The sequence below is a fragment of the Camelus bactrianus genome, chromosome X (genome assembly GCF_048773025.1).
Source record: "Camelus bactrianus isolate YW-2024 breed Bactrian camel chromosome X, ASM4877302v1, whole genome shotgun sequence".
Classification (NCBI taxonomy): domain Eukaryota; kingdom Metazoa; phylum Chordata; class Mammalia; order Artiodactyla; family Camelidae; genus Camelus; species Camelus bactrianus.
The window spans coordinates 93683481-93704243 of record NC_133575.1 but is presented as its reverse complement, the minus strand read 5'-3'; positions in this window follow the sequence as shown (position 1 = coordinate 93704243).

Below are 20763 nucleotides of genomic sequence, written 5' to 3'. Positions count from 1 at the left end.
CTCCAGCATTTATTATTTGTAGACTTTTTGACGATGGCCATTCTAATAGGTATGAGGTGATACCTTGTCGTGGTTTTGATTTGCATTTCTCTAATAAGTAGTGATGTTGAGCATCTTTTCATGTGCCTATTAGCCATCTGTATGTCTTCTTTGGAAAATGTCTGTTTAGGTCTTCTGCCCATTTTTTATTGGATTTTTTATATTGAGTTGTATGATTTGTTTATATATTTTGTATATTACCCCTTGTTGGTCACATTGTTTGCAAATATTTTCTCCCATTCTGTAGGTTGTCTATTCAAAGTATCATTGTTCAGGAAATATTTTCACAAAACTCATTTAAAAGTTGTTTCTACATTTCTTTAGAAAATTTCACCAAATTTGGATGTTGGAAATCATACACCTTCTCAATTTCATTCCATTGAGGTACAGAATATAAATGTAGCCAATTAAAATTTTATCCAATTAAGATATAGGAGCGCTATCAAAATGTCAAGTGTCCTCTCACAAGTCAAGATATCCCAGAGCACAATTACAGAATTTCACAATTAAATCCTATTCATTGTTTTCCATAATTTGTTCCAGTCCTTTTTTAGGAATACACTAGAATGCCTTCCCGTTTCTGCTAACTGCAACTTGCTAAAAGCTTCAGAAGCCAAAGGGATTTTTCTATGACTCTATCTGTTGAATATCTTCATTAAATATTTCCAACTGATGTTGAATTAAAAACCCCCTAAACTTAGATAACTCTTTATAAAAAACTCAATACCACTGTAGGACACTTAGGGGGACTAACAAAGTGGTTCTGAGTTTTTATTTCTTATTTTTGGTATTCAACATAAACTTTGTCACATACAAAAACAATAGTTCAGACCCTAATTGTGTTTATAGGGAAAAAAATGTGTAAATTTGACACGACAGCTTTTTCAGCAGGTATAGCATTACAGCTTGCTTGGATGCAGTCCTCAATTACATGTGCCCCATAACCAGTCCCAAGGATGTTCCTGCTCTATACATCTCTTAATCAAGTAGGAGCACTGTTTTACCACGACATTTTCCTGTGTGAAAATTTGGCTTCATCTTATCACTGAAAAAAAATCCAAATGATTTTATCTTCGATGTTAAAGTTTATTACCGAACTTATAAGAGCATTTACAATGCTGGCAAATGTTTCACCTTCATCGGAATTAGCTTCCAAAATTGTTATTTGATTCCATGCACTGGATGTAATAATCGAACCATTTTTAATTTAGCTTCTCTTATATTCAAAGCTCCTGAAGGCACTGCTATCAAGTTCGTGTCATGGAAACATTTGTTTGGCTAATTCAGCCAACAGCTGCTGCTTCACCTTTCATACATGTGCAAGGAAATTTAGAGTGAAAATGAGCAAGGTGATTTAGGACAACCATGTGATATACATGAAAAGTCATGCTGCAGAGAGTAATATGTAAACCTGTGTCCGCATGTGTGATCCTTGAGTCCATTGTTAAAACAACTATGTACCAACTTCTGAAGTAGATGCTGGTGCTTCTTTAGCAGATGGATGTCTTCTGGGTTTTGTGTGGTCAGTTATATCTCTGTGGCCCCCATGGATGGTAAACATCAATAGACATTTAGTGGGAGGTTACATGTATGTCATCAAATTCAGTACCTAGATTTTCATAAAGAGGTACTTTCATTTGCTTGTGCTCATCACTTCTAGGAGGATTTATTGCACAATAGAAAAGCGCTATGAATCAATAAAATATAGTTGTAAATGTACAGTATGCATCAATTACACACCAACTGCTGCAAGAATGTTTTGACTCTATATACTGTCCAGCAGGACTGCTTAGTTTCCCACACGTATTTCATGTTCATCTAACCCTTATTTCCCACATGTCCCATTGACCCCGCTAAGTAGCGACCTGACAGCTTCTGCAGCTCCTATCTGGAACCAGCAGGCAAGGGAACACCCGGCCAGTGGAAAGAGGGCAGGCAGCTGGACAGCGTCAAATACTTCCTCCACCACTCCCGGGAACCTGAGGTGGTTAGCCGTCCCTGGCTGCGCTGACCTGGGTGCATTTCTGTTTATCCCTGCCTGCTTTCCCTGATGGGGAGGGGAATTATGCTTTCCTGGAAAGGGTTAGAAAATGAGATGGATTATCACTGGTTGTCTTTCAGATGTGCAGGGTTCTCAAACTGTCACTTGCAGAAGAAGCAACGGGATGCCTATTAAACTTGCTGATTCCTGGGTCTAACCCGAGAGATTCTGATTGAGTAGAATGATGTGGGGATGTGGGCCTGGGAACTTAACAAGCATCCTCAGTGATGAGGAACACTGTTGTGAGGCCACACAGCTTTCCAGGACAGCCTCGGGCTAAGATTTCCACTACCTCTAGCCCTGGCCTCTCCTCATCTGAACTTCTCGCTGCTCCCTCACAAGAGAAAACCCTACTCACCCCGCATGGTCCATGTGGCCACAGCCTGATTTCCTTCCCTCTCAGGGAGAACAAACTTTTCTCAGTGGCAGCTGCTCTTACTGCCCGTGTACAGTTGTCTGGTGCACAGACATTTCAACTCACTTTCCCTACTATCGTCTCTCAAGACATGGCGGCCCGTCCTCTTCCTTAACACGTGGAGATATGATTGGAATTCACTGTTCAGAACACTCAGCACTTTGGTACATGATAGAAGGTTGTTGGTTTACCCGCAATAGGGTGGACACAGAGAATACACCCGCCCCACTCCCGTTCAAGGACGGGCCTGCTGCCCAGCTGGGGAGAAGGTGTGCAGACACCAGCTGTCAGCCACTTCAGGGTCCGCCTCCACGTCAGGTCACAGGTCATGCTCCTGCTGGGGCAGTCTGCTTCCAGTGATTGAGAGAGAGGGGTACCTGGGCCTCGTCAGTCCCTTGTGGGACTCTGATGGGCAACACTGGCTCCAGCCCTCCCTGTGGGGTTGGCCAAGGCTTTGTTAGGCTGGCATCACCGTCCAATTGTCCCTGTGCCCAATCCTGCCTCCCACTGCTGCCTTTCACAGGTATTGATCTCAAAACAGCTTGCATCCCCAGTTCCACCTCACCACCTGCTTCAGGTAAACCCAAGTCGTGACAGCCCACTTTGTGCCCTCACCGTGACTACACTGAAGTACACAAAGCCCAGGGCAGCACGTCAGTGCCAGGTGACATGGTCCAGGTCTCCCACAAGACACTTCCTTGTATCCTGGCCCAGAGCCACAGGAAGGGCCACAGGTGTTGAGTCTGGCGACAGGAAGCGGGAAAAGCTTCATGGAGTGGGCTGAATTTGAGGCTGAACATGTCAAAGTGAGGAGAGAGAAGGGGGAAGAAAACCAATACCCACTGAGTGCCTCTGACAGCTCTGGCTCTCTGCTAGGAACTTTCCTTGCTTTATTTCATTAACGCTCTGCTCACAATACTACGGGGTAGGTTGTTCCACCAGCAATAATTACAAAATAAAAATCAAGATACCATGGACTGAGTGCAGTCCTCACGATGTATCAGGGACTGTTCTGAGCCTTCATATTCATTATTAACTCATTTATTCCTGAAAGGTCTTCAAGACCTGGGACGCTTTCAGATTTTGAAGACATTGATCAGACTCCCACCCTCTGGTGCCAGGGTTCCATGGATTTCACTTAGGATCAACTTTTGTGATAGTCATTCTCCCAGCAATTTGGCCTGAATTTACTCTGAGCCAGCGGTCCAGATTCGAGGCCCCCTAGAGTCAGGGCTCCAGCCGAACAATCCCTCTTTCTGTTCCTCCTCTGCTGACCCTGAGTCCCTCAGGACTCTGCAAGGAACCAGAGGCTCAGAGAAACTAAGGGACTCACTTCTGCTCCCACAGCTGGTGAGTCGCAGAGTTTGATTCAGACCCAAGTCAGCCTGACTCCCTAGCCTGTTCTTGACTCGGGTACTGTTACCTCCTACTGGTCTGGGATGTTTTCTGTTCTTTTTTTTTTCTTTGTTTTTGAGGCAGGATGGCTTTGTGTTTTCTTAGGTGTCACAGCCATTGTAAGCAAAACATTAATGAAATACCCTCATCTAGGAAAACCTTTGCAAATAAAACCACGTGTCTATCTTTACACAAATCTAAGGCTTAACTCACCAAAAAGGGGCAATCCATATTAATCTTTTTCACCACTCAATGACATAGATAAAAGAAATACATTTTTGCCTTTTATCAGTTATAGGCAGACCTCATTTTATTGTGCTTTGAAGATACTGCGTTTTTTATAAATTGAAGATTTGTGGCCACCCTAGGTCAAGGAAGTCTGTCAGGCTCACTTCGTGTTGTTGCCACATTTTGGTAATTCTCACAATAATTTTTTTTTCATTGTTATTATATTCATTACAGTGACCTGTGATCTTTGAACACTTTTTTTATTCTTTATACAATTTTTAAATGTTATTTTCCATTTATGGTTATTATAAAATATTGGCTCCATTCCCCATTTTGTACAATACACCTTTGAGCTTGTCTTACATGCAATAGTTTGTATCTCCCACACCCCAATCCCTATCTTGCCCCTCCCCTACCACTGGTAACCACTGATTTGTTTTCTAGATCTGTGAGTCTTCTTTTCTGTTATATTCACTAGTTTGTAGTATTACTCAGACTCCACATATAAGTGATATCATACAGTATTTGTCTTTCTCTGTCTGACTTATTTCACTTAGCATAATGCCCCCCACATCCATCTATGTTGATGCAAATGACAAAATTTCATTCTTCTTTATGGCTAAGTAGTATTCCATTATATATACACCACATCTTCTTTATCCTTTCATCTGTTGATGGACACTTAAATTGTCTCCATTTCTTGGCAATTATAAATAATGCTACTATGAACATTGGGGTGCATGTATCGTTTCAAATTAGTGTTGTTTTTTTTTTTTTTCAGATATATACCCAGGAGTGGAAGTGCTGGGTCATATGGTAGTTCTATTTTTAGTTTTTTGAGAAACCTCCATACTGTTTTCCACAGTGGCTACACCAATTTACATTCCCACCAACAGTGTACGAGGGTTCCCTTTTCTCCACATCCTCATCAACATTTGTTATTTGTAGACTTTTTGATAATAGCCATTCTGACAGGTGTGAGGTGATAGCTCATTGTGATCAGTGATCTTTAATGTTTCTACTGTAATTGTTTTAAGGCTCCACAAACAGCACCCATATAAGTCAGATAACTTAATGGATTGTTGAAATGAAAACAAAGGATTAAAATATTACATAAACTTATTTGATAAAGCAGCAGAGTTTTAAGAGGATTGACTCTGTGAACAAAGAATGTCCCCTGCCATATCAGTAAACAAAAGATGTTGAGGTCATAAAGCCATCAGCCACTGCAGCCACCCCCAACAGTGCACCATGAGGAGATTCATGATGGAGAAAAACAGGACACTGGCCCTAGAGAGTTAAGATGCATATGAAAGGAATAATTTCAATTGAGACAGGAGGGAAGGGGGCAGGGCACAACCACTGAAAGAATGACACAGCAATTAGCACCAAGATGGTGGAAGATTCAACTCCCAGTAGACCTTGAACTTCAATATACAGTCATTGAAATACAATAGCATGCTAAATGGTACTCCCACAGGTGCCAGCACAGTTTCAAGGCTGACCATAAAATGTCAAAAAGTGGGTGATGGTCCAGTTCCTGGGATCCCAGCCCCTTCCCCAAAGTAGTTGGAATAATCCTCCCACTTGTTAGCATATGAGGTTACTGAGCCCATAAAAACTAACAGCCCCGCACCTCATGGCCAATCTCATTTTTCCTAGGCGACTCCATGCTCTGAGGCCATCACTCTCCCTTCTGAATAAGATGGTCTGCATTCTGCCTATGGAACATGTACCTCCTTGGCCTTGTGGCCTCTCTGACCTTTTGAGACAGCCCACACTCTGTCTATGGAGTGTGCATCCCTGAATAAATCTACCTTTGCTTAAATATGGCTCACTCTTGAATTCTTTCCTGTGTGAAGCCAGGACCTTGACTTGATGGGACATGTCCCAAGGACTCTTGCATCCTCCCATACATAGAAAAGCACTAAAATCATTAACTTGAGATGCCTGTTTTTTGTGATCTTTTACTGTTTGACTACATGGGTTTGTTTTTTTTTCCAGCAAAAACTCATATATGTCCATATCTATCTCTCTCTATCTCCTCCATATCCTCCATTACCTCATTGGAACAGTTCCTCAGAGCTATCTGAAAGGCTGTATCCTGGGCTATAGTTCTCAGTAAGCCTGCCAAATAAAACATAATTCTCAACTTTGAGGTGGTGCATTTTCTTCAGTCAACAACTCCAATTTTGAAAGCAGTTCTACTGTGGGTAAAATGCTATCAAACAGCATTGCATGCTACAGAGAAATCGTTCATGAAAGGAAGAGTCAGTCAATTTAGCAAACTTCATTTCTGTCTTATTTTAAGAAATTGCCTTAGCCACTCCAAACTTCAGCAACCCTAATCAGTCAGCAGCCATCAACATCAAGGCAAGATCCTCCAGCAGCAAAAAGATCATCATTCACTGAAGGCTCAGATGATGGTCAGCATTTTTCAGCAATATTTTAAATTAAGACATGTACATTATTTTTCAGATGTAATGCTGTTGTACTGTTATGGAAATGACAGGCCAGCCAAGAAACAAGCACCACTCGGAGGGTTGGAGTACTCAAATGTATTACGCCGGCGGGCTCAGAGGGGCTTCTGCTCCGAAGCTCTGAGCACCTCCAAGACGTGCGCATGAGGTTTTATAGGGTAAAGTACAAGCTTGAGGTATTTGGCCAATAGGCATGGAGCAGCTTTAGCAGCATCATTATCACAAAAGTGGAGGCAGGGAGGCAGCAAACCAACATTCCAAAGTCAGATATATATCTGAAAATCCAGCTGGCTAACAAAAAAACATGAACAGCAAACCAACACTAATTAACTTAGATTTACAAGTTAGTTCAACAGAACTCAGATCAGTATTCCGATACTTAGATTTGTGAGTTATCTTGTTAGACCAGCCCGGCTTTTCCTTCACAGTACAATTAATAGACTACAATATAGTGTAAACATAACTTTCATATGCACTAGGAAACCAAAAAGTTCACGTGACTTGCTTTATTATGGTGTTCTAGAACTAAACCCACAATATCGCTGAGGTATGCCCATACTTAATCTTGATTACTATTTCTGTTAATCCTCTGAGTGTGTTCCTTTGAAACAGCTTTATTGAGGCATAATTAACATTCAATAAACTACATATATTTATACTGTACAGTTTGATGGACTTTGACACATGCGCAAAACAGTTGTGGTGTCTCTTTGTGTCCAAGTCATCTATAGCCAACCCAGCAGAGGCACCAGGCTTTGGTGCAGGGTTCTTGCGGCTGTAAAGGATACCATGTGACTAAGAACCTGGCGAAAGACTTTAAAGCAACTACGGTCAGTGAACTCAGAAGCACCAACTTTAAACATAAAGGACCATACTTTATTTGTTCTTTTCTCCGAGAGGCCATAATTAACTGGTAAGAATTGCAGGCTACTCTTGGCGCCAAAGCCAAGAATAAAGCAACATCACACCGCAAAAAACAAACTGCGTTTAAAGGCTAAGCCTCCAGGGGGAGAAAGCTCCTGGAGGAATGCCTGGAAAGCGGCAAAGCCTCCGGAGTCACTAGCTCAAAGTACAATAGTGGCTTTGCTGAGCAAGGTCGCCTTGACCGCTGGCAGCTAGCACAGTCGCCCACAGCTGCAGCCTGCCCTCCAAAGGTACCAAACGCAGGAGACACAAAAAGCCAATGTTTCCACCCGATCGATGTGTTCCTGTTCCCAAAACGCTGACCCACAAGTCCAAAGGCGCGCCGGTCGGGCCCAGATCCTCCTCCTTCCGTCCCGCTTTGGCTCTGGCCCGCCCGGTCCTCCTGGCCGAGGATCCTAAGGATAGAAACCGCCAGTCCCCGCGCCTTTAACAATACCCAGGGCGGGTGGAGAGGGGAGGGAGAGCTAACCACGTCTAGTTAAGTTTCGTTTTTATTAAAAACTTCACGTGACTGCCCGACTCTTGACTCAGCGATTTCTCTAAACAGCCTCCTTTAATTTGTTGGTTTGTCATCACCGCCTTCACCTTTTTTTGTATAGTCCTCCCTACCAGTTTTGAACTTTAATACGTTCTCCGCATTCGATAAAAGGAACAAACGAATCGCTTGTCAAATTCATCTAACCAATTCATTTCAAGCTTGCAAAATGGTAAGATCGGGGTTTTAGATAATCACTTGACACAGTTTCCTCCCTCATTCCCCGCGGAAGCAACTGCCACACATTTTTTCAAAAGGATCTTAAAAGGGCCCTCCCACCCCACTCTTTTCCCTGAGTTCTGGATTATTAAAGACATATTATTAAGCAAATAGAAGAATTAGACAAAGAGTTGATAAACAGAGGTCCCCCCCACAGGCCCACCCCAGTAGTGACAATTCTGAAACGTTTTGTGCGAATTGAATTTTTAGAACTCAAAACTTGACTTTTGTTTTTAAAAGTTTAATATTTATGATAAAATAATACACCTTTATTAGAGAAAATGTGGACGGTCAGACAATTCAAAAGACAAAAAGGAAACTATTTACAATCTCAACACTCAGAAACAATTCCTGTTAATAATTTGGTGTCTTACCATCCAGTCTTTTTATTATGTATTTTAAAAAACCATTGTCATAATACAATTTTGTTTTCAACTTCTTTTCCCGTTTCAGTGTTAGCACTTTCCCATTTGTATTAAGAACAAAACTTTTAATGACCGTTTGATAGTCCATTGTATGAATGTAACCTGGTTCACTTAATCCTCCATTTTGAGACATTCAGGTTCAACATTTTCTATTGAGCAAACTATTTGAAATAGCCCTCTGGTAAATTCTTTCTGTGAAGTGAGGCATCCTTTGAAATGCAAATAGCCACTCCCAGATCAAATCTACTTTTATAAGCGTACGGGTGGAAAACTTTCCCCTTCTAGGTTCTTTGGCTGATCTAATAATTAAATTGGCATAAGGCAGATTAACAGGAGAAAAACAAATTTAATTACATTTAATTACCTATGTATAGAAGCCCCACAAAGACATGAAGAGTCCCCCACAGTCAGGTCCTTGAGGCTTGTGTACCTTCCTGAGCTCAGGAAAAGGTGGCAGGGGTTTTGGGCTTCAAAAGGGAGGAAGACAATTCACAGGAAGATGAGAAGAGCAGATGTTTAGTAAACAAATGTCTGCCATGCCATGCACATAAGTCTTTCTGATAGAAAACATTCTCTCTGGTAATAGCTCTCTTCCTGGTACAGGCCGCCTGTCTCAATTCTTCTAGAGAGTTAAGGGGGAGGAAAAAAAGCTCTTTCTGAGACTGCTGGGTTTGAATTGCCTTCAGCTCCAAACAATCCACACGCCAAAGTGGCACATTTTGGGGTGATGTGTTCTGCTTCCTCTCAGAAGTTTTTGAACTCTCATTCTTTGGGTTTGCTTAAGGGAAAGCACACCTGCACTATTTTTTTTTTTTTTTTTTTTTTTTTTTTTTTTTTTTAGTTTGGGAGTTGTTTGAGGTTTTTCTACAAATGTATGTTTGAAAAACCCCCAAAACTATTTTCTAAGCATCTTTGGTGTTTTTTCCAAAGTGCTTTTCGACACCATATATCCATAAGTACCTGATGGGAGAAGAGTGATTTAACTCTCTTTTCACTCATTCCTTTCCACCCAGTAGAGAAGAGAAGCTTGGAGAGAATGGGCAAGCCCCAGCACAGCAATCTGGGCTGGGGAGGAGGGGCCGCTGGGCTGAGCAGAGGGCACTAGAGGGAAGGAAAAGAGGGTACTTGCCCCCAAGTGTTTATAGGCTGCCTGGTCAAAACAAAATCAAACCTGTGTGCGATATTGGGCAGGCCGATTCTAAGTCACATGGTGTCTTGTTCTTTCATAGCCCTACCCCAGCATCTGGCCTAGCGATTAGCACAGGGAAGAGTATAAATCATTCCTTCAACAACAGTTACTGAGGATCTCTGAATATCAACTATGTACCAGGCACTATTCTTGGTGCTTAGGACATATCAGTGAGCAGGAAAGACACAAATCCTGCACTTCGTGTCTTAGTATTTTGAAGGCAGAAGACAGACCCTCAATAATAAACATAATAATAAATTATATTTTATGTTAGGAGGAGATAAGTGCTGTGAAAAAGTGGACAGGAAAAGGGAGCTTGAAAGTGTGTGTGTGTGTGTGTGTGTAGGGGGGTGTTTCAGTATTAAATAGAGTAGTCTGGTTAGGCTTTGTTAAGAAAGTGACATGTAAGCAAAAACCTGAAAGAAGTGACAGAGTTGGCCAAAAGGACAGCTGAGGGAAGAATGTTCCAGGCAGACGAAACAGCCCGTGTTAAGGCCCTGGGGTGGGACTGGACCTGAAAAACAGCAAAGCAGCTAACACGGTGGAGCGGAGAATTTGAATATTGCTGGAATGATATTTCATAAACAGCCAGACACTCCATTACAAAGCAAGAAGTTAGCAAGTTTGCAAAGATCCCTACCCATATGGCAAATTGAAGGTATGAATGCCTGAGCAGATGCTGAGCTGGAAAGAAGTTATCAGATAAAGATGGTTCTAGGTAAATTTCCTGGAACTTGACTGTGGAAGGGAGGGGCGGCGGAGAGGGCGTGTAAAATAGAACGGGGAAGCCTCCAACTGCCCACAAACCCTGCAACTGCCCGCAAACCGTTGTCCAGACTTGCAGCTTTCTAGAGAGCTGGACAAGAAACTGGCATGTAGTCGTATTCTGGGACTTTTAACTGGGAAAGGAAGCAAACAAACCAACCAAAAACCAAAAACAACATTTTTCCATCAGAATCTTATAAATGCCAACTTTAGGGGCTCTTTTTCCCTGAAACTGGCCAGTCTTTCATACAGGGGCTATTGTATTAGTTTTCTGTTGCTGCTTTAACAGATCACTACAAACTTGGTGGCTTAAAACAACACAAATTTATTATCTTAGAGTTCTGAAAGTCAGAAGTCTGAAAATCAAAGTGTCAGCAGGGCTGTGTTCCTTCCAGAGGCTCTAGGGGAGATTAGTTTCCTTGCCTTTCCTAATTTATATAAGCTGCCTACATCCCTTATCGCGTGGTTCCTTTCCTTTGATAATGTCACTGTCCTTCGTATTTTCTTTCCCTGCAAATTCCCTCCTCTAATCACTACTGAGGCACAAGGGATTTCTGAAAGCTGTGGGGTCCAAGTTGATAGAGCGCCTAGAAGTCACCGTATCTAACTTTTCTTCCAGTGCTGAAACGCGTTCAGCTTCTTTATAAACACTTCCAGTGACTTGAAACAAGTCACTATGGGTTATTACTTTTTAAGGTCTTAGAAATGCTTCCTTTCTACTGAACTGAATCCTGGCTCTGAGGGACTTCAACCTAATCTTCCTCTTTTCTCTCCAGAGCTCCACAAGGTGCTGTCCCCGCCGCTCTTCCCCGTTTCAGGACTTCCATTCTCCAGCCTGAGCTGTCCCCGGAGGGGAGATTTTACAGTTCCTCTCCATCCTGGTCTCCCTTTCCTGGAGGAGCTCTAGTTTAATGTCTCGAAACTGTGGTACCCAGAACTGGAACTGTGATTCCAGTCACCTCCTTTGACTCAAGTTTTCTACCGAAGTGGCCCAAGCTTGAACTTCACACCTTTTTTCTTTTAAGAGTCACACTGTTGACTCATATTGAGTTTGTCAGTAATAAGAAACTGCAGATCTTTTTCATATAAGTTTTCGCCAAGTATGATCTCTTCCATCCTGTTCTTGTGAAATAGACTGAAAAACAAAACTAAATGAAAAGCCGGCTCTATGTTTACCTCTGTTTAGTTTATATCTTACTGGTTGGGGCCCACTATTCCAGTCTGTTGCACATAGTTAGCAGTCTTGATGCACTTCAGTCTGAATCATCAGAACAGTTCAGTCTCCTAGATTTGGATCATTTAAAAAGTTTATGTTCACTTTGTTTTCAGGAAAATCTTCCTATCGTTTAAAACAATTTTCTTTTTTTTCCCCATACTTATACTCACATCTATTGCATCGGAAATTAGCATTGTCCTTTGGTGTGAATCATTAGTTTAACACTAAACAAGTCTTGGGTTTCTTTTTTTTTCTTTCTTTAGAGCAGAGGACCATAATTGCTTTTCCTATGTCTGACTTATAACAACTACAGATTAATTTTCTGCCAAAAGTATATTTTAAGCAAGTAAAAAGTGGACCACAGACTTTTCTAGACATAATTTCATTTACAACAGAGTTTCGCAAAATGTAGCCCACAGACCTCATACATCTGACTCATCTGCCTATTTTCTAAAAATGCAGATCCTTGGACCCCAATCAGACTCTCAGATTTTCTGGTAGTGAGGCTCAGAAATGGTGATTTGACATAAACCACAGGTTATTGCTATGTACATCAGTGTTTAAGAATCCTGCTTTAGGACTTCAACACAGTGATGCAGTGGGTCTCAACCCTAGCTGTACATTAGAACCACTCACAGACCTCTTAAAACCTCTGACGCCCAGACCACACCTCTTATTAAGTCAGAATCTCTGCGGGTGGGATCCTGGCATCTGTACGTTTAAAAAAGTTCCCAGGTGATGCTAATGTGCAGTCGTTATTGAGAAACACTGATTTGTATGTTCCACAGTATAGATTTGAGGGTTAAATAATATTTAACAACTGGTCAATTCTCAAAAAATCCTTTGAGCCCATAAAATGTCACCTGTTTACTTTGGACTTTGAATTACTTGTGCTGGAGTGAAAAACGAACTTGTCATTGTGAGGAGACACGAGGTGCCTCTTACTCAGCACTAAGAATTCCAATAGTTTTCAGACATCATTAGTATTCAGATGAGGAAGGCTGATGAGCACACTCTGGGCAGCCCCAGGTTGGGCACTGTGGCAGCCCTGGAGAAAAATACACTAGTAGGGGGCACCCTCCTCAAGGAACTTAGCCTAGTTGGAGAGTTGAAATGAGCCTGGGAAAAGCTAGAGTGAAAAGCCATACAAAACCTCATGATAATGAAGCACTGAATTGTAGGACACAGGTTAAATGTTAGTTTAGAAGCTCAGCAGAGAAGGAGGTTGATGAGGTCTGCAGGTATGGTTTGAGCTGCATCTTGAAAATATTTCAGGATTTGAACTGGTGGTAGAACAAATGGATAGCTTCTTGGATGAAGGATATTAGTTCAGATGACGTCAAGCGCAAGCAACAAATTTCCCCAACTACCAGTGACTTCAATTTCCAAGGACATTAATTATCCCACTTAACAAGAAGTTCAGAGGTGGGCAGTCCCAGGGTCTCTGTAGCAACTCAGTGATATCATCAATATTTTGGTCTTTTTGCTCTGACATCCTCAGTGCAACAGTGCTCTCTTCCCTCATGGTTTCAAGATGGCTGCCACAGCACCAGACATCACATCCTAACTCCAGTACCTCAAGCAAGAGGTTTATGGAGCCTTTTCCCACGTTCAGCTCATTTCGTGAGAGGAATAATCTCTCCCAAAAGCTCCCACAGAGTAGTCCTCCTCATGTGTCATTAGCCAAAACTAGGTCACTTGGTCATCCCTATATCCATCACTAGTAAAGGCTTGCATGAGTGGCTTAGAGCAATTGTGACTCATCTCTTGGGGCTGAGCACATTGTCACCTGTAAGGTAATCAAGGTTCTGCCACTAAGGAAGTAGGGGTACTCTGTTAGACAACAAACTGTGTCTGCCACAGATGTAATGTAAATGAAAACTTATGCAGCAATAAGTAGACTGCCCATGTTAGAGCAGAGAATGTTAATGTGAAGGTAAAATTGGCTTGATAGAGAGGAACTAGACTGTGGAGGCCTTAAAGGCCAAGCAGAAACATCTAGTTAATAGAGTCAGAAAGAGAGAGCTAGTGAAGGGTTTCGAGAAGGAGAAGGATGTGGTAAAAGCAATATGTGAGGAAGATCACTGTGACATTGGTGTGTAGAATGGATTGGAGTCAAGGAGGCCAGCTAGACAATGAGGGCCTGGTCTAGGAGGGAGTTGAGTGCTGTGGATGGATCCCAGAGAAATAGTCAAAGAAATGTCAGCAGAACTTGGTGAGTGGCTAGTTTGGGGTATGGAGGAGTTGGATTAAATATAATGTTAAGACATTAAAGATAATGTCTAGAAATCTTTGGGGGGACAAAGGAAATGGGGAGGGACACCTGACTTGGAGAACAAGAGAAATGATGAGTTTGGTTTAGGAGAAATGAAGTTTGAGGTGACAGCGAACTCTTTGAGTGGATATGTCCAATGGGCAGATGGATTTTCAGAGATCACAACAGCACCAAGTGCTAGACACTTTGCACAACAGTGTAAAGGTTGGGAACGTGGACACTGGAACTGGATTGCCAGGGCTGGAACTTGACTCTACCACTTACCAGACATGTGACCATGGGCAATGCTATGATTGAATGTTTGTGTCCCCACCCCACCCCCAGTTCATATGTTGAAGCTCCAATGCCCTAAGCAGTGATGTTTGGAGCTGGGGCCTATGGGAGGTGAACAGGTCACAAGGGTGGAGCTCTCATGAATGGGTTTAGTGAGAAGAAACACGAGAGAGATGCTCTCTCTGCCACGTGAGGGCACAGAGCAACAGTCCCTGGCAAATAGGACATGCTAGCTATTACTATTTGGGGGGGGGTGTCACCTGTTAGAGGTGACCCTAGAGGTGCCATGGACATGCTTGTCAAGTGTTCTCATTTCAGCTGCTCTTTTTAGAGCAAAATACATCAGAATCCTTCATTATCAGACAGGCTTATCTTGGAAACCCAGAAAGAACCTAAGATTTTAGACTGTTACGGCTGAAACTGACCATGCAATTTTCTAGCCCAAAGTTTCTTGTCATTTTTTAGCCACAGAGCTCCTTATTCAAACAAAATGTCACACAAAACCCCACAATCTAAAACAGAGAAAACTAGAGCCATTCTGGTTGGTGTGGCATGAAAGGCAGGATGTCCTACCCACGGAATCTCTTCCTCACGTGCTCTGAGAACCCTCCCCTGGGCCCAGGGACCCTACGGGACACACTTTGAGAAAGACTGATGTAGTTCAAAGCCTTCGACAGTAGAGGAAAGTGTGATTAAGTGGCTAAAGAGAGTCTGTGGCCTGAACAGGCCACAGAGTGAGGAGTGGCCAAACTGGGATCAGAAACCAGCTTTCCTGGGTTTTATGCTGAGGAGAGTGAGTGACTGTTAGGTGTGCACCCGGTGCTGGATGCGGCCAAATGCGAGACCCTCAGTGGGCCCCTGGGACATCCATCACCTAGGTTTTATCTGGATGGTTGGTGTCTTCATCCTGGTTCACGGGTCTCCACGTGGGTGTGTCTACCCCTGGAAGCCACCCTGGCTCTCAGAAATCACTGTGTCTGGGGAGCAAGGGTGGGGAAATATGGATGGAAAGGAAGAGGTGGAATCAAGTGAAGTGGGTTTTTTTTTACCTCTATTAAATCCCTCATGGAGGGGTTGGCCAGATAGATGCACTGTCTTCCTTAAAGCCTGCTATAAAGCCAGCAAGGACTTTTGTGAGGAGTCAGCTGGAAAAGGGAATAAACAACATCTGGAAGAGTGACGTTGCTAGGAAACTTACACATTTCAGTTCATAAGAGTGCTAAGGTCTCCATGTAATCAGTTCTGTACCAGAACTGGACCCTGAGTGTTTCCCTGGCTTTTCTCACTGACATGAAGCTTTAATGAACGGGGCCTTTTAGAACACAGGGTTTGAGTCAACTGAGAATAGAGCACCAGGACAGAAATATAGAGGTAAGAGTTCTAGTCCCAGCTCTGATGCCTACTTGGCCAAGTAACTTGGCCTCCCTGGGCAAAATGAAAGGGTTGAATCAGACAAGAGCTCTTTGGATTTTCAGTGTCCCTCACGTCACATCAGGAGTCTGAGGTAGGTGGCTGCCATCTTAAGCCAAAGAGCAGGCTGCAGCCTTCTCAGTGACACTTGAAGCACCAGGTTATTGTTCTCATCAATAGAGTCATTAAGAGGAGGTAAGAATTTCTGAATTTGAACCTGGCCCTCCGAACTCTTACTGCAAATGGAGGGAAGGATGGGACATTTCCTCAGTGACAATCATCTCATGGCTTCATGGGTCCTAATGTCCTGGGATCACTCTCCTTCATAATCTATTGAGTTGAAAGAGGATATGGAGATTCCAGTGAAAAGGTGAGTAAGGCTGGCATGCAAGACTGTGTGTGTGTGTGTGTGTGTGTGTGTGTGTGTGTGAGAGAGAGAGAGAGAGAGAGAGAGAGAGAGAGAGAGAGAGAGAGAGATTGAGACTCAGAAAGAAAGAGAGTGAAAGAGGGACATGTAGACCGGGAGAAAGTGAGGAAGCCGCAGAAGCGGAAGTTAGACGTTAGGCAGTGGTCAGCTGACTAGTGTCGTGGAGAGAGGCATACATCCTACCACTTTTCCTGATGTGACACAGATGGAAAACACCTGGGGAATAGGCTGCCGGGGAGACCATTCCGCCAGCTCAGCAGTTAGGTCATATGATCTCCAAAAACCAAGAACCTATTCTTAGATCTGCCATTCATTTGTGGATTCAATAAACATTTACTGAGCACTTAACTATGAGTGTAGATTAGTGAAAAAAATGGCCATGTTCTCTGCCCTAAAGAAGCTCACGGGCTACTCTGGGATCTGGGCTGCTGCACAGACAATTACAGAGTGATGAACACCATGAGGAGGAGAGTCCGGGGTACCAGGGGCGCACACTGGTGAAACCCCACTAATTCAGCCTAATTCAGTTAAAGGAGATTTCTTGAGAGGAAGTCATGTCACCTGAAAGAGAATCAGGAGCCAGCCTATTGGAGGAGGTGGGAGGAGAAGGAATGTTCTGGGCAGAAGTAGGACCACAGGTTATTTTATTGTTTTTAATTTTTATTATGTTTAAAAATGCTTTATTTAGTATATTATTTAATTATTTTATTTTGGTGGAGGGGGAGGTAATTAGGCTTATCTATTTTTAGAGGAGGTGCTGGGGATGGAACCCAGGACCTCATGCATGCTAAGCATGCACTCTACCCCTTGAGCTATGCCCTTCCCTTAGACTATAGGTTATTTTAATTTTCCTCTCTGTGTTTAGCCATGTTTTACAATTGTTCTTCATCGGATATATACACATTTATATAGAAAGAATTTTAAAATCTGAAGGTTCTCCGTGGCCCTCCCTTAATCAGTGAGCACCAGTGAAAACCTCTGAGGTCTCTGATGCACTGGCGGGGAGAAGGGAACGCTACAATCACTACTACTACTAACAGTAACGGGAGTGCTTGTCGAGCGCTCACGACACATCAGCGCTTTCCCCATACCTCATTTAATCCTTACAATAATCCTAAGTGATGGGTACTATTCTCATCTCCATCTTATGGATGAGGGGGCTGAGGTCCAGCGGTCACGCAAATGACCAGTAGTGAGCAGCAGGGGCCAGAATCATCTTCATCTGTGTGTGGAGAGGACGCACACAGAGCATGAAATGACTTTCCCCAGGCTGCATGACAATCTGATGGCTGAGTGGGTTCCAGAAATCCACTTCAGCATCACAGCGGCCAGACTCCACTCTGCTCCAGCCACACCAGTGATGCTTTTCTTGTGGCACCGTTCCACTTTTCAAAAGGGCCACATAAATCTAAATGATTTATTAAAATTTGTTTACATAAATGGTGTTGTTTTGTGATGCAGTTCCTGTGTTAACCACAGGGCGATGCTGCAGACAGAGCTAGGGATTTGTTTTGGGCGGAGGGGGTTTAGATCACTGGTATTTTTATAAATTATGCTACATCTACACAATTAAAGGTTATGCAGCTATTCAGAAGGATGAGGTAAAGCTATATGACTTTTAAGGACCATCTTCAAGATACATATCCCGAACAGCAAACCACTAAACCATCTGTAGAGCATGCTTGTATTTCTCTAATTAAAACCAGAATATAAATGTGTCTGCAGGTACATGCATAATTTTTTCATGAGAGTTTAAAAAAAGAGACCTTTACCAGTTATTACTTTGAGGAGTGGGACTGTGGTCCAGGGTAGGGGAAAGTGTATTTCCTTTAGATTTTATACTTTTAAAAATTATTTGATTTTTAAAAACTTGATTTGCATTCATTCATTTAAAAACATTATTACACAAACAATTCACTTGCCGTAAAAGTTGAAATACTGCGGAAGTTAATGAAAGTCCCCTCTCCCCCACCTCTTAGTCCCGTTCTGCAGAGGACGGGTCACCCGGTTTGGGGCCTCTTTACTCAAAACAGCAAAGATCAGGATCATCTGGGAAGTTGCCAGAAATGCAGTGCTCACACCCCACCCCAGACTTGCGCAAACTCCATAGTGGGGCCCAGTCATCTGTGTTTTCAAAAGCCTTTTTGGTGGTTTTCACGCAGGCCCCAAGTTGAGAACTGCTAGCAGGTTCGACCAGGTCCTCTAAGGGGAGGTCCAGAAGACTCCTGCTGGGGAAAACAAGTAACTCCCAAGGGCATGTTTCCATCCACCCAGTGTGCTCTAGCTCAGCCTTTGGGCCCACTGTGACTTCTCTGCTGGGGCTGAGTGATGACCACACTGTCACAGGTTGGAGGCTTACCCGGAAAAGGGGGCCATGCTAGAGGGAGAACGCAAAAAGGAGTGTAGGCAACACTTTTTGCACAACTGTATGATGTGCAGACAAAAAAATGCTGCCTGCCATTTCAGTAAACAAAGGATGTTGCCCACCCCCAACATCAAGCCTTCAGCCACTGCCGCTGCCCCGACAGTGAGCCTGAGGGGACTCAGGATGGAGAAAAACAGGACACTGGCCCTAGGTGGTTAAGATGCATATCTGACGGTAATTTCAACTAGTAGAGCTTCTTGCATCTTTCCATACACAGAAAAACACTAAAATCTTTAACCTGAGATGTCTTTTTTTTTTTTGATTAGCAATTATCTTTTGATGTTCGACTATGTGATTTTTTTTCCAGTGAAAACTCCCATTTATCCTGGCTCGTCCCTGACCTCTTTGGAGGAGTTCCTCAGTAAGGTCCCTGAAAAAAACAGAACTCACAACTTTGAGGTTGTGAGTTTTTCTTCAGTTGAGAGATGGCCGGTAGGTGACACTAATACTTCATTCGCTTATTTGATGTGCATTTATCCTTTTTCCATTCTAAATCTGTATTTTTATTTCCATTTCCTTTCTCTGACCCATATATTTTATTGTCTATCATTTACCAACTCCGAGAGGGTCATTATTTCTCATACCACTCAGCGTATTCACATTTAAGGACGTGTTTGCCAGTGACTCCCGGCTCCCTGGCCAAAAAGTCCTGAGCTCTCCAAGCTCCTCAGAAGGGTCATAACCTACCTAGGGCGGTAGGAGGCTGGGGCGGGGGCTGAGGGGTCTTGCACAGAGGGGAGGTAGGAGGTACTGAAGGACAGGAAGCAGTAAAAGCACTCGGTTTACAGCAAGATCAACAACCCAGTCCACAGATGTGAAGCTCAGATCCCAGGGGATCTTACAGAGTTCCTCACATACGGCACCCAGTCCCACAGCCCCATCTGTGTCTCCTGAAGAAGAGCCTGGGGCAAGTTCCTTGGACTGGGCAGGACGGATGGAGACGGTGCCGACGAAAGGGAGTAGTTCTCGCAGTGTTTGTGGGGGTGGAACATAAAACAATTTTGAATTTGGAAGCTCAGAACAAACTAAGATTTGAAAATTTTTTGCCTATTACTTCTGACAAAATAACCCATTTACTTACCTTGACTGGGACACAGTCCTTTAGAAGACAGAATGAGGTTTTGGAGGTTAAACCAGCCTTTGTTTTTGTCAGAGAAAAAGGCAGTGACAGTGTGGGGGGGTGGCATTTAGCTTATAAGGCTGCTGTTACCTCACTGTGTTCTGTTTTTTCATTTGATGACCTCTGCAAGAACTTAAGGACAACAATTTGTTAAATGGGGTATTTGACTAATTGGAACCACTTTGTTTCCTTCTATTTTAAGCAAATATGCATTTACTTTTATAGAATCCTAGAACTGTAAAGCTGGGGCCACCTTCGAGATCACCTCTGGCCCATTAATATTGCCCTGGGGAGTGCTGAGAAAACTCCAATGCCCAGGCCCCACTCCATCCAACTGAATCAGACTCTCAAGGGGTGGCACCAAGGGGCATCTCTAGTTTCAGTGCCCTACAAGTGATCCCAATGTGCAGCCAGAATTAAGAAACAGCTCTAGTCATACTAGGTGATTTTATAGATAAAGAAACAGAAGCTCAAAGTGACTTGCCCAAGGTCACGCTGCCAGTAAGCAGTATTTTCTGCCCAACTCTTGTGACGGCCCATCTTTCCACTATGCATTTTTGTCTCTTCTTCTAGAACTTAGGGTTTCACTGAACATTAAAGTTATGCAGTTTACAACTGAGGGAGAAGGGACAGAGTCCTTTCAGTAAGAAACGGGGGCGGGGGGGGGCAACTCCTGAGTGCTGAACTCAATCATGGGTTCTCCAGGACATAGCTCCTGTCAAGCCTTATGGATAGTGAGGCAGTCAAATGACCTTGTTTCCTTGTTTTGCTAAAGGCCATGCCTAATCCTGTAGTGTATGTTAGTCCCTCATAGAGCAAGTCACTTGCTCATGACTCAGTTTCACCCGTGACAGAACACATTCATTGCTAAGTGTTCTCACTTTCAGGAATTAATCACACTAAAGCAGATGATAGTGGGGGTAGATCAGTGGGTCTTAATATTTGAGCCAGGGAGGGTGTTA